Source organism: Panthera onca (genome assembly GCF_046562875.1).
Source record: "Panthera onca isolate mPanOnc1 chromosome E1 unlocalized genomic scaffold, mPanOnc1 haplotype 2 h2.Chr16_ul_11, whole genome shotgun sequence".
NCBI classification, from domain to species: Eukaryota; Metazoa; Chordata; class Mammalia; order Carnivora; family Felidae; genus Panthera; species Panthera onca.
Window position 1 is genome coordinate 192,989 of NW_027675810.1, and position 15,416 is coordinate 208,404.

Genomic DNA, 15,416 nt, shown 5'->3' on the forward strand with positions numbered 1-15,416 from the left:
ATACCATACAATTTCAGAAATTAAATCAATAGTCCAGAATTTTTCCATAAATAAAACTCTAGGCCCATAAGGCTTCACCTGTGAGTTCTGCTTAACATTTGAGGAAGAAAAAAAATCTCTTACAGAGAATAGGAAAGTAAAGAATATTCCCCAACTCTTTTGAAAACGTAACAAAAATGATATTCAACAATACCAGTCATTAAAATAACGCAGTTATTTTGTACATTTATAAACATCTGCTTCCTTGAGCCAATGCCGCAGGCAACACCCCCTGAGGTATTCCTGGATATCAGCATAGTTTACCTTCCAAAGGGTTAACACGTGGCGAAGGGCCTCACGGACTCTGTTGTACTCTGTGCATGGCATTCTGACTGAATACTGCCCGTGCCAGTCAGTTCACAAAGTGACCTCATCTCCCAAGTACCACCACCCACAGGGATAAAGTAGGCCCAGACTCACCCATCTGTTCAGTTTCACAGAGCTCAGGCTTGGCACACTATGGTGGCACTGGTGCTCACCAGTCATCTCACTGCAGCGCCCCCCCCCCCCCCAGGGTGCCCTCCATTGCTGTATATCCCATCCATACATCTCCCATCCCCACTGGTAGATGATGGCCTTTACAACTAGATGCATTCAGACTACTAACCATGTTCAGGTCCATGTCTTAATACTTCATCAAGTAAAACATTAGCTGCATGAAAGTCATTGTTCATCAATAATGCCTTGAGGCTAGAGACATCAATTAGATCATTCTGGAGAATTTGAATAGTAATGAAGAGTAGCTGTGTAACTGAGAAAAAAAAAAAAAGAGCAAAAACGTGCTTCAACAGCAGAAATAAGAGTACATTGTTCACTTTCACTTAATGGGCTTGAGTTGCATAAAAGAACTTTACATGAAATTACTAGTAGTTTTAAAAACCATTGTGTAGGGGCGCCTGGGTGGCGCAGTCGGTTAAACGTCCGACTTCAGCCAGGTCACGATCTCGCGGTCCGTGAGTTCGAGCCCCGCGTCAGGCTCTGGGCTGATGGCTCGGAGCCTGGAGCCTGTTTCTGATTCTGTGTCTCCCTCTCTCTCTGCCCCTCCCCCGTTCATGCTCTGTCTCTCTCTGTCCCAAAAATAAATAAAAAATGTTGAAAAAAAAAAAAAAAAAAAAAAAAAACAAAAAAAACCATTGTGTATTGTAACAGCTAGCAGTTACTGAACACTAAGTGCTGGAGACTCTTCTGAGTACTTCTACTTTACCTACTTAAGTCTATTATTACCTATAATAATTCCAAGATAGGCATTATTATCCCCATTTTTCAGATGAAGGAATTGAGGTTAGTGAGATTTAAAAAAAAAATTTAATGTTTATTTATTTTTGAGAGAGACAGACAGACAGACAGACCACGAGCGGGGAAGGGTCAGAGAGAGACAAAGATGCAGAATCTGAAGCAGGCTCCGGGTTCGGAGCTGTCAGCACAGACTCCAACGTGGGGCTCAAACTCACTAACCGCGAAATCATGACCTGAGCTGAAGTTGGGCGCTTAACCAACTGAGCCACCCAGGCGCCCCGAGGTTTGTGAGGTTAAGTGATTTACTAAAGAATACACTGGTATTAAGTGGCAGGGCCAGGATTCAAATCCAGGCACGATATTTCCAAAGCCCATGCTCTTAACTACTGTGCCTTTCAAGTAGACGTATGTAACTGGTCAACCATGATGCCTACAGCTACATAATACTTCATATGTGGACCCTGAAATAATTGTGAAGCATTACAAAGAAGTTTACATCAAAACTTTATTGCCTTATTTCACTTAAAGTTATGTTACAGAGACAAAATAAGAAGAAGAAGAAGGTGCTGTTTCTGTAAGTCGTGCTCTTTATATTTATCTTATAGCCCCACAAATCTTGACAGCCTTGGTCACTTTCCAATGCCTTCAAACAGTTGTGGTTGTTGATGCTGTTTAATTTAATCCACATTTTACTAGCTGTTCTCAGCAGGAGGGTTGGTTTCACATAAGCTACTCCATCATAGTCAGAAGTAGAACCAGGTAACTCAAGCTTTATAGGTAAATTTGATGCCCTGCTCTGGTTGAAAATTACTGTTTAGGTTATTACTTTACTACAAAGCTATAGTGATTAAGACCATGTGGCATAAGAATAAATAAAAATCAATGGAATGGAACTGGGAGTCTAGAAATAAATCCATACATTTCTGATCAATTGATTTTTTACAAGGATGGCAAAACCATTTATTTAAGGGGGAAAAGAATGATCTTGTCAACAAATGATGCTGGGGTAACTGGCTATCTGCATGCCAAAGAATTAAAGTGGACTCCCATCTCACACCACATACAAACATTAACTCAAAATGAATCAAAGATTGAAATTAAAAGGCTAAAACTATAAAATTCTTAGAAGAAAACATTAGTATAAATCTTAATGATCTTGGATTATGTTTAGACATGATATCAAAAGAAGTGACAAAAGAAAATATAAACTGGATTTCACCCAATTTAAAAACGTTTGTGCTTCAAAGGACACCACCAAGAAAGCGAAAAGACCCATAAAATTAGAGAAAAGATTTGCAAATCATCTATCTGATAAAGCTATAGTATCCAGGACATAAGAACCCTAACAACGTGACAAATAACCCAATTTTAAAATAAGCAAAGGGTACATATCTCTAAATGGCCAGTAAACACATGTAAAGATGTTCAAAGTTATTAGCCATCAGAAAAATGCAAAACAAAACCACGGTGAGATACTTGTGAGACTAGGCTAGAATAAAAAAGACAGACAATGTAACAAGTACTGACAAGGATTTAAAAACTTTTTTTTTATTTTTTAATGTTTTTATTTATTTTTGAGACAGAGACAGAGCATGAACGGGGGAGGGGCAGAGAGAGAGAGGGAGACACAGAATCGGAAGCAGGCTCCAGGCTCTGAGCCATCAGCCCAGAGCCTGACGCGGGGCTTGAACTCACGGACCGCGAGATCATGACCTGAGCCGAAGTCGGACGCTTAACAACTGAGCCACCCAGGCACCCCAGTACTGACAAGGATTTAAAGAAATGTACAATGCTGTTGGGAATGTAAAATGGGGCAGCTGCTTTGGAAAATGTTCCAGCAGCTCCTCAAGTTGAATGTAAAGTTACCACGTGACCCAGCAGTTCCATTCCTAGGTAGGTACCTGAGAGAAATGTAAATGTACGTCCACACAAAAACCTGTACTCAAAAAAATGTACACATGTTCATAACAGCATTATTCTTAGTGGCCAAAAAAGGGAAACAACCCAAATGTCTATGAACTGATAAATGGCCAAAGAAAATGTGGTATAACCACAGAATATTATTCTACCACGAAAAGGAATAAAGTACTCATTTATGTTATAATGCAGGTGAACCTTAAAAACAGTATGCTGGGGCGCCTGGGTGGCTCAGTCGGTTGAGCGGCCGACTTCAGCTCAGGTCATGATCTCATGGTTTCGTGGGTTCGAGCCCCATATCGTGCTGACAGCTCAGAGCCTGGAGCCTGCTTCAGATTCTGTGTCTCCCTCTCTCTCTGTCCCTTCCTCGCTCTCTCTCTCTCAAAAATAAACATTAAAAATTAAAAAAAAAAAACAAACAACAGTATGCCAAATGAAAGAAGCCAGACACAAAAAGCCACAAATTATATGATTCTAGTTATATGATGTTCAAAAATCAACACAGATAGAAAGCAGACTAGTGGTTGTCAGTGGCTGGGGAGAGTGGGGAAATAAGCACTACAGGGTACAGGGGTTTTTTTGACGTGATGAAAATGTCCCAGAATTAGAGTGTGATGGTTGCACAACTTTGTGAATATACCAAAAACCACTGAATTGAACACCTTAAAAGGATGAGATTTGGGGCTCCTGGGTGGCTCAGTCGGTTAAGCAGCCGACTTCGGCTCAGGTCATGATCTCGCGGTCCGTGAGTTCGAGCCCTGCATCAGGCTCTGTGCTGACCGCTCAGAGCCTGGAGCCTGTTTCAGATTCTGTGTCTCCCTCTCTCTCTGACCCTCCCCCGTTCATGCTGTCTCTCCCTGTCTCAAAAATAAACATTAAAAAAATTTTTTTTTTAAAAAAAGGATGAGATTTTATGGTACGTGATTTATATCTCAGTAAAAATGTACATTTGATAAATAATGCCATTGATTATAAAGGTGTTCTAATTTTAGAGATATTCAAACGTGAAGAAAAAAAGACATTTGTTTCCCCAACGCATTTAGAAATACATTGTTGGCAGGGGTGTCTGCATTTGCGGAGAGTTCTTTGGTAGGTGTTCTCTGTAGACATGGGCGTTTAGGGAAAGATGCTGGTGTTGAAATGGTTTCCCTAATTTCAAGGAGCACGAGAGGAACTTTGGGGACAAAGACCAAGCAATTGTCTTTATGCAGCAGGGGCAAAATGATGTGGTTAGGCCACAGAAATGACATGGTAGTAAGAATGATACAGGGATTAATGGCCCAAGCATTTAAAGAAACTAGATAGATGAAGCTAAGATTTCTATAAATGAAATCAATGGCCAGTCCATTTGGGTAAACCTGAAAACTCCAAAGGCCTGTCTTGAGACAGCACAGAGGGTAGTGGTCCTTCACCCAATTTCCACACCTGATTTAATTCATAGATCCAGAACCCCTTGAGTGAAGAAAAATTTATCTCCTCTTGAGGAAGGACTTTATATTAACAGCAAAGGTATTTACTGTGTATCTTCTTCGACCCTGTTTTATTTCTTTTCCCTCCTTTATAACTTTGTCCCATTTTCACTTTTTTTTTTTTTTTTTTTTTTATATCGCATAAGCTGCTTGAAATCCTTTTTGACACTATAGAGACTACAAATTAAACACTTGAAATCCATTTAGTGATTTTTTTTAAATGTGATTTCATTATCTTTATTTTACAGTCACTTCTTTAAACTGGAAGTATTCACTTACCTACGGACTCTTTGAAAGGTGGACTTCCTTTAATTCTTTCAAAGAAATCTTTTAAATTCACCTCATTATTATCTGGAAATATCAAAATCAAGCATATTGTCATTAAAACCCTGATACTCAGTCAGTACACAAAATAAAGGCTCTGATTAACAATACCTAAAATCTCATTCTACCTTATTTTCTCTCTCAAATGGCTGAAACTATTTCAATGTAATTTTTCATACTTTCAGGAACCACACCTATTGATCAGTTAATGATATTAATAGTTCACTTTTTTTGACTTCTTACTCAAAAGTAAGAACTTAAAATAACTTTTGAGTTCCTTATGTATACTAAGTATCCTTTTATGATGCTTCACATTTATTAACTAAAATATGCACAAGAATTCATTCTATAACATGCTTGATGTGCCTATCCTTAAAAGATGAAAGCAAAGAGAAATTAAATAACTTGTCTAGGTCACAAGAGCCAGAAAGTGCTCGAGGCTGTATTTGAACTAAGGCAGTCTAAGGCCAGAGGTGACAATGTTAACTATTGGGACACACACACACACACACACACACACACAGGAAATAAAATGCAGTAATGTAACCACAGCAGAAAATATAGGGCTATACCTACAATGAAAAGACTTTAACTTATAACAAAATGGCAAGCTGGGTAGCACAGGAATGATTACAAATTCCTAAAGATGCTGTATGAAATACTTTATTCTATAAATGCATTATCAAGTTGTATGAAAAGGAAATAATAAAACGTTAAGTGGGCACAGAGATCCAGAGGGGAAAACCAAGTGAATACTAAGCCTACAGCTATTTGGGGATACATATTAGATCCAAAAGCAGCAAGGTGCTTGATTTAAATGTTCATGCATATTCATAAAAGAAATCTTGGGTCCTGCTACACGGAGAGTTTGAATTTAGATACCAAATGAAACTGGGATGCTTAAAGAATTTCAATCCAGTGAAAGGGAGATTAAAATATTATATTCACTGGCCCATGTAAACACCAGGGTGACCTAAATCTTCCCAATTTTGAGAGGCAGTGGGTAAAAAAGATCACCTGTGAAAAATCTCCTGCAACTCATGTGGGCTTAGGGTCTAAATTTATACCACTCTCATGATATGAAAAACTCCAGGTCAAAACATAAAAATTGATTGAGGTCAATAATAATCTATGGCAAAAGCAATAACCAATCAATGCTGGGGAGGTACTCTTAAACCTAAGACATGCTCATGGGATTCCCATAGAAAAAACAAGCTGGTTAAGATAAACCCCAAATAAAAAGCCACCTAAAACTGGTAAAACTCACCAGCTTCTAGAAGTATTCCCACACGATTTGACACTTAAGAGTGGATGTAAATAGGAAAGGAGATCAAGTTCACAATACATGAAGTCAAAGATGGAAAACAAAGATAAATATGTGACCACTTGGAAACAATGATCAAGACTAAATAATTATTCTTCTGAGATGTAATGAAACCTTGGGTATTTCCTTTGGTTAAAAAAGCAGAATGGGACAAGCAAAATAAAAGGTGAAATTGGGTCTCCTCTGAAGAAAGACTGCAGATCAAAATGAAGCTGCTGATGTCATGTCTTTGTTTTATTACATAATGGTATTTTCCCACCCATGCTTACAAGAAATGAATGCTAATTATCTAAATAAGCATATGTAGAGTATGAACAGATAGATACGGTCAGTAAATAAATTAGCAGACTATTTTGGCTCTAATTTATATCAACCTAGGCCTCACTGCGACTGCCTTTAGCATTTTACCTCCATATAAAACACTCTAAAACTGGTTCCTATAAACAGGAAAAAATGAGCAGAATCTCAAGCCAAAAAAAATGCTCACCACCGATGTCACAATATTTAAGGGCTTCACTGACGTCCTCCTCAGCTAAATTAACATTCAAACTTTTCAGGGCATGCTCCAAGTTACGTATGCCAATCTTGCCATTATCAACACTTGTCAAGATATAAGCAGCTTCTTTAACTGCTACAAAGATAAATAAATATATATAAGATACTATTATTTTAAAAAATGCAAAATAGTTTGTCCAGAGTCCACTATAGGTGAACTCTCAATTTAACTATATATATTTAACTAAAATCTCTGCAGAAAAAAAGCAAAGTATTTTCTACTTGTAACTGACAACCTATTTATTTCAAGCAGCATTTAAAAAAATTAAGGGCGCCTAGGTGGCTCAGTCGGTTAGGCATCCAACTTCAGCTCAGGTCATGATCTCATGGTTCCTGGGTTTAAGCCCCGCATTGGGCTCTGGGCTGAAAACTCAGAGCCTAGAGCCTGCTTCAGATTCTGTGTCTCTCTTTCTGCCCCTCTTCCACTTGTCCTCTCTCCCTCTCTCTCTCTCTCTCTCTCTGTCTCTTAAAACTAAACATTTTAAGAAAAGAAAAAATTAAACCAAAAAATTATATGCAGAATATGATGGGTTACCTGAATCCACTCATCCATTAAATACTGAGTAAGCTGTGACCCTTTCTTAAATAATAGTAACATCCTGTACATGTAGATCTAAAGACTTCTATCAACTGATGAAATAAACGAAAAAAAAATGCTAAAATTTGAGATTAAAGCTCTTGATCTCCAGGGCCACTACCAGTCTATATTGTGCTTTTGTGTGAATTGAAAAAAGGCACCCCTCTCTATGTATCAATTACAAAGAGGCATACCTTCCTCTAGGTAGCTGCAATCTAGCATTGGTGGTCCTAGCCTGGAGAGCACAGTGGAATGTAGAATGCATTTCAGTCTCTACTTGTACCCTCTCAACCAGGCATCTTTGTGCAAGCACAACCCATACAACCAAATGTAGTCCTGTTGATACCACACCAATTTAAAATATAAAACATGATCATTACTGGGAGTTTCAATTTTTTGTCAATACCATTTCTCACCCCATTTCTCTCTCAACCCCAAAACGAGTTGTCATGTATGTTTCCACAGTCCGAAAATCGTTGCATTATACTAACAGATCTAAACCTTCAGTTGGAAAGAATACCATAATACCATTTTAGACCTATATTCATTTTTACTAACATTTATTTTATAGCTACTAAGACCAACAATGAAAATTTCAGCCCTCTTAAAGAGTTTCCTTTAAATTCCTTGAAGACAGGGACTGAATTTGTCATGTCTGTAAATAAAATTATAATACATTATATAGTTGGTACTATGAGAAAAATGTGTGCCAGATATGAGCACTGAGCACTCAGATATAAAGCACTGAGACAGTTCACCTAACCTATAACTCTGAAAAGTCTTATGGGTTGAGGAGTGATGTTTGAGCTGAGTTTGGGGGGAAAATGTGAATTTGTTTGACAGAAAATATACAGAAAGGAAACAGCACATGCAAATATACGGAACCAAAAGCACATGGAAGATATGGAACCAATTTAAATTATAATAAGTAATATGGTTACAGAATAAATACAAATGCAGAAGTGATGAGAGATGAGGCTAATGAGATAAGAAGACAGATTTATTGTCATTCTTTAATTCCATAAATATTCACAATTATATAAGTCAATAATATAAAAGATTTGAAACAATGCCTAGCACAGTAAATATCATCTAATATTAGCTATTAAATTAGCTATTAATAAGGGGCTTCTGAAAGCCAAAATTGTGCTAGGATCTGGAGAAACAATGCTAGGACTTGTAGCAAAATGGAAACATGGTTCTTGGCCCAATGATGCTTCCAGGCACGTAAGAAAAAGAATCATTAACCAAATAATCAAAAATGTGACTAGAAAACAACCAGATTTTAACATGGGCAGAAGACCTAAATAGACATTTTTCTGAAGAAGACATACAGATGGCCAACAGACACACGAAAAGATATTCATCACCAATCTCAGGGAAATGCAAATCAAAATAACAATGAGATATCACCTTACACGTGTCAGAATGACTAAAATCAAAAACATAAGAAGTAACAAGTGCTGGCGAGGACGTGGAGAAAAAGCAGCCCTTGTGCAATGTTGGTGGAATGTAAATTGGTACAGCTGATGTGGAAACAGTATGGAGGTTCCTCAAAAAGTAAAAACAGAAATACTATTTGACCCAATAATTCCACTACTGGGTATTTACCCAAAGAGAACAAAAACACTAACTCAAAAAGGTATATGCACCCCTATATGTTTATTGCAGCATTATTTACAACAGCCATGATATGGAAGTATCTCAACTATCTATCAATAGGTGAATGAATAAAGATGTGGTATATTATGGAATTTGACAAAACCATGGAAAAGAATGAGATTTTTTTTGCCATTTGCAACAACATGGATGGACCTAGAGGGTATTATACTAAGTGAAATATGTCAGACTGAGAAAGACAAACACCATATGATTGCACTCATATGTGGAATCTAAAAAACAAATAAAAAAAAGAAAAGCAAAATCAGACCTATAAATACAGGAACAAACTGATGGTGGCCGGAGAGAAAGGGGGATAATGGGTAAAAGGGGTAAAGGAGAGTAGGAGATACAGGTTTCCAGGAATGTAATGACTATGTCATGGGAATAAAAGGCACAGGAAAGGGAATATAGTCAGTGATATTGTAATATTGTTGTATGGTGACAAATAGCTATGTTTGTGGTGAGCATAGCAAAATGTATAGAGAATCACTACACCTGAAACGAATATAACATTGTGTGTCCACCGTACTCAAATAAAAAAAGTTTAATGAGAAATTATATTATTTTGGTCTTAATGAATTAAGATAATTCAAAGTTCTCTAATATTTTTGCTACTTTTTTTCCTAAGTAAGCTCTACACCCAACATGGGGCTTGAACTCATGACCCTGAGGTCAAGAGTTGCATGTTCTACCAACTGAACCAGTCAGATGCTCCTACTTTTGTCACTATATAAGCTAAAATATATTGAGCATTTCTAGTGTCATTTAAAAAAATATTAATGGGTATTTATAGTATGAAGTAAATGCTATGAAAAAGACATAGTTTAATGAAAGCTTATAATAAAAGAAGCTGACCTCGACTAGCAGATAATGACAGGCTCCCTAGAGGAAATTGACATTCATTCAATTTTTTTTTTAATGTCTATTTTTGAGACAGAGAAGGAGACACAGAATCTGAAGCAGGCTCCGTGCTCTGAGCTGTCAGCACAAAGCTCAGCACAGGGCTCAAACTCACAGACTACGACATCATGACCTGAGCCAAAGTGAGACACTTAACCAACTGAGTCACCCAGGCACCCCATCACTCATTTGAAAGATGAGTAAACATTAACTAGGCAAAGAGTGTCAGGGAAAACTATTCCAGGGAACAAAATACGCAAAAGCTTTGTAGTTGGAGTTCTAAGGAAATGAAAGAAAGCCATTGTACTTGAAAATGCAGAAAGCAAGGGTAATGGTACAAAATTATACCAGAGAGCTAGGACATGCAGGATTTTGATCTTTAACAACAATGAAAAATGTTTAAAGAGTTGAAAATAGGGGGACATCACACAATCAGATTACTTTTTTGAAAAAAAAAAAATTACTCTGGCTGGAGTGGGAAGAATGGACTAGGAATCCATTGGCACCTGGCAATGATCCTAAAAAATAACTCCTTCATAGGGAATGCTTTCTTGTATACATATATAAAGTCCTTACCATCTGCTGTTGGTAGTTTCAGATTTGAAGACAAAGCCTCTTTCCTAAAGTCTGCAAATTTAAATAGAGAGATTATGCCATAAGGAACAGCATCCTGATTTTACCCAGTTTGGAAGAAAACCAATGGATAAATTACATACTTCATTTCTCAATAACATTTAGCATTGACCATCCCCTTCTTCTCAAAATCCTCCACTAGCTTCCAGAATAACGTTCTCTACTCATCTTCCTCTTACTTCTTAGACTCCATGGATTCGTCAAGCTCCACCAAGCTTCTTAAATGTGGCTGAGATTCTAATGTTACAAATGCTTCCTTTATCCCTAAGAGAACAGCTTAATCCCCAGGCTCATATATTCAATAACGTGTTTAATTATTAGTCTGAATTGTCCTTTTTTAGTCCTGCCTGCCTACCTATCTATCTAATTCTGGAGCTTTTCCTAAGGACAAGGTGCAGTTATACGCTTCATCCTATACATTTTCTACACAAATGCAAATTGATACAGAGATCTATTTGAGGGACAAGTGATAGAAACAAAATATGTCCATTTGCATAGATGGACCACATCGCAGTTAGAGAGCAGTTTAGAATAACTCACAACTAGTACAGGTATTACCTTGAAGCAAAAGGAGGTTAGAATCAAGATACATTATATTTACATTAATTTTTAAAATGTGATCCAAGCAGGATTAAAAAAATATAACTAACCTATTAAAAAGTACTTTCAAAATAGTAGGTTTGGCAATTTTACAAGATAACTCTAAAACAGAATTTCTCAACCTGAGCAAAATTACATTTGGGGCCAGCTAATTATGTGGGGGAGTGCTGTCCTATACATTATAGGGTGGTTAGTAGCATCCCTCACCTCTACTCACCAGATCCCAGCATTCCTCCCCCATCAGTTTTGACAATCTAAACTGTCTTTGCAGATTGCCAGTTTTCCCTGAGACACAGATCTGATCTCATTTTTTAGCTGAAGTTAAATTTAAAGGCAGGGGATGGCTTTCCAAGTATTGATAAAACCCATCTGGGTATATCCCAGATAAGAATATGGATGGATCAGGTAAATTCTTTGTAAATAGAGCAAATAGCCAGATCAACACTTACACAGAATGTTATATAGACCAATGGTTTAATTGTTCAACAATAACTTGTATTTTTCAAAGAGCCTGTCACCTAAAAGAAAAAGAAAGCTAGACAACTATTAGGACCTCTCTAAAATTCATAAAAGGAAAGGGATTAACTTTGAAATGAAATTACTCTAGAAAGAAACATTTTAAAGCCATATGACAACGTATATAAATACTTTCAGACCAAGTTTACAATGCAGTCCAAGAGATCATCCAGGAATTTGATACTGTAATAACTAAATCTCCGTGAATATAGAATATAAGATATATCTCTAAATCTGATCTGTAGTAAATTGCATTTCAATACATTTACAGTAGTATTTAGGAACTAAGTATTAAGATTTAATTAATTAGTATTTGGTAAAATATTTTAAAACCTTGGATAAAATTTTAGAAGAAATTTTTATTACAAGTTGCTGGTTATCTGCTCAATCAACTCACCGTCGAGCAAGGAATCATCCAACACTTCTTGAAAACTATTATCAGTGAAATAAATTCTATTGGTGTTTCCAAGTACATCTGCATAGTTGTCCTTGCCAGACTGATCACTTTCTTCCATACATTCCAATGTACCGATGATGTCATTCAATACTACAAACACAGAGAATATACATGCAACATGTAATTCAGTCCATGGATCTAAATTTTTGGAACATAACAGTAAAACTGATGGATTCTTCCAGTTTTGCACTGTCCAAAATGGCAGCCACTACCCACATGTGGCCATTTAAAAAGGTAGAGCAATCCGTTCTCCACTATAGTTTTCTATAGCCCCTTATCTTTATTCTTAAAATTATTTTGTTAAAACTCTGGGTTCTGCGTGGGCTATTCCTTTATGAACAAAAAAGTATGCCAAAGTTTCTCTAGTGATTCTATTAACGAGCTCACCATTTCATAAAAAATACCCTCCATTCGTCACACCTGCTCCCAAACTCCAATCCTTCCCTTTCTACTTTCTTTCCCTACACCCCTTGCTCCTGTCAGCTCACTTTACCCAATTTAGAGAATCAGCAAAGCCTATTATGTTTAGCATGATAATATCAAACATCTGAACTAGGAAATCCATGACTGACCACCCCCCCCTTAATTAAAACAAACAAAAACCTCTTCACATTTCTAAAGTACATGTCTAAAAAAATAATCTTTCAGAATTCATTAAGAGAAATATATAATAAATTACTTTAAAATTAGCTAATTTATGTGAAAGTATAATTTAATATATTATGTTGTTCCATGAGTTAGTCATTAGTCATTGGTAAGAAGTTTCAAAAATAGGCCATGTGAGGAATGGTTGAAAGGAAATCTGAGTCCAGAGAAAAGATGATTCAACATAAAAGAAAGAAAATATAAGAGCTCTCCTCCCATCCCTGGAGGGCTACTGACGGGGAAGAGTCCAAATGTTAAGTTTGGGAATGGAATTATAAGGCAGGATTTCCATCAAATATGTGGAACAATTGACTAGTTCTACAGCTGTCCAAAAATTATGGAATGCGCTGCTTCAAAGAGTCATAAGGATTTCCAAGACAAACAGTAGGATGAGTGTCCCTTACGATTAGCCTGTCCCTGAAGCCCACTAATGTGTTTTTTAAATTTTTTTTTAATGTTTATTTCTGAGACAGAGAGAGACAGAGCATGAGTGGGAGAGGGGCAGAGAGAGAGGGAGACCCAGAATCTGAAGCAGACTCCAGGCTCTGAGCTGTCAGCACAGAGCCCGACACGGGGCTCGAACTCACAAACCGCGAGATCATGACCTGAGCCAAAGTCGGACGCTCAACCAACTGAGCCACCCAGGCACCCCTAATGCGGTTTTTAAATAAACATGTAAAAATCGAAAAAACTCCGTATCTAATTAACACAGAAACTATCAAATCCTCTACTATAGACCTCATTCTCTGACCACAGTAAACTAAAAATAAACAACAAAGAGAGGACAATAATGAAATTCAAATTCAAATTTAAAATTTTTAAATTCATTTAAAATTTTTCAAATAATTGCTTTCAAATTTAAGGTTTTTCTCTTAGGCAACTCTTACATCAAGGAGAAAATCAAAATACAACTGAATATGCTTAGAAAAAAACAAGAATAAAGACTTTGATAAACCAAAGTCTTACTGAAATGAAAATTGATAGTCTTAAACATTTATTTCTCAGTAAGAAGAAAAAAGTAAGTTCATAATTTAAACAACTTAGAAAAACTACAAAATGGACAAAAGGGAACAATAGAAAGGACATCCTAAAGATAAAAGCAGAATTTTTTTTTTACTACAAATAGAAACACTAAAGATAAATCTAAGATGTAGAGCTTTAAAAAGAGAGATAATTAAAAGATCTGCTAGGAAATCTAGAAGAAGATATATATATATATATGTGTATATATGTGTGTATATATACACACATATATACACACACACACACACACACAAATATATATATACAAATTTAAGAATGAGAAAATAACCAGACACAAAAAAATCAAAAGAATTATCACTGCATAGGATTGTACTAATATTCCCAAAAAACACTTGAATAAAATAAATTTCCTAGGAGAATAAAAATTACCAAAACTGACAAAATAAAACAGAGGATGGCAATAAGCAGTCCACCAAAATCAAAGTCAAAGATGAATAATAAACTAGAAAAAAAATGGCAATAGACAAGACAGAACATTAATGTCCCTTATATATAAAGAGCTATTTAAAAAAAAAAAAAGAGCTATTTATAAATTCATATGAAAAAGACAATCTAATTAAAATAAAAGAAAAGCATATTCGACAATCATATGAAAAATGTTTTACCTCACTAGTCATTAAAGACATGCATATTAAAACAATAATAGAATTCTTTTACCAGCAGAATTTTCAATAAATAATATCCATTACTGATAAAAGTGTGAATTTTTACAAACTTTTTGGAGGATAATTAAGCAGTAGCTGTTAACATCTCACATCTGCATATATTTCAGTCTAGCAGTGTGACTTCTGAGGGTTTTATCCCCCAGGAGAACTTTATGCACATATATACATACAACAATGCTCATCAAAATGTTTCAGTGGTGAAAAATTGGCAAATTTTCAGATTTTTAATTGGCAAATATCATCAAAAGTGTTGTGGATAAAATGACAGTACATCCCCCAAATGGAATATTATTGCAGTCTTTAAAAAGAATGAGGTTGCGGGGCGCCTGGGTGGCGCAGTCGGTTAAGCGTCCGACTTCAGCCAGGTCACGATCTCGCGGTCCGTGAGTTCGAGCCCCGCGTCAGGCTCTGGGCTGATGGCTCGGAGCCTGGAGCCTGTTTCCGATTCTGTGTCTCCCTCTCTCTCTGCCCCTCCCCGGTTCATGCTCTGTCTCTCTCTGTCCCAAAAATAAATAAAAAAAAAGTTGAAAAAAAAAAAAAAAAAAAGAATGAGGTTGTTTATGATACAATGGAACATGGAACAATATCTAAGATACACTGTTAATTTCTTTAAACCTGCAAGTCGTGGAATATTATGGACATGGTAATTTTATTTTAAATTTTTTTTTTAACGTTTTATTTATTTTTGAGACAGAGAGAGACAGCGCATGAACGGGGGAGGGGCAGAGAGAGAGGGAGACACAGAATCGGAAGCAGGCTCCAGGCTCTGAGCCATCAGCCCAGAGCCTGACGCGGGGCTCGAACTCACCGACCGCGAGATCGTGACCCGGGCTGAAGTCGGACGCTTAACCGA

General features: G+C 36.7%; 1 pseudogene; it reads right to left on the reverse strand.

Moving 5' to 3' along the window:
• Nucleotides 1-641: 641 nt before the first annotated feature.
• Nucleotides 642-15,416, reverse strand: part of LOC144615316 (EF-hand calcium-binding domain-containing protein 13-like) — a 98,920-nt pseudogene continuing 84,145 nt past the window's right edge.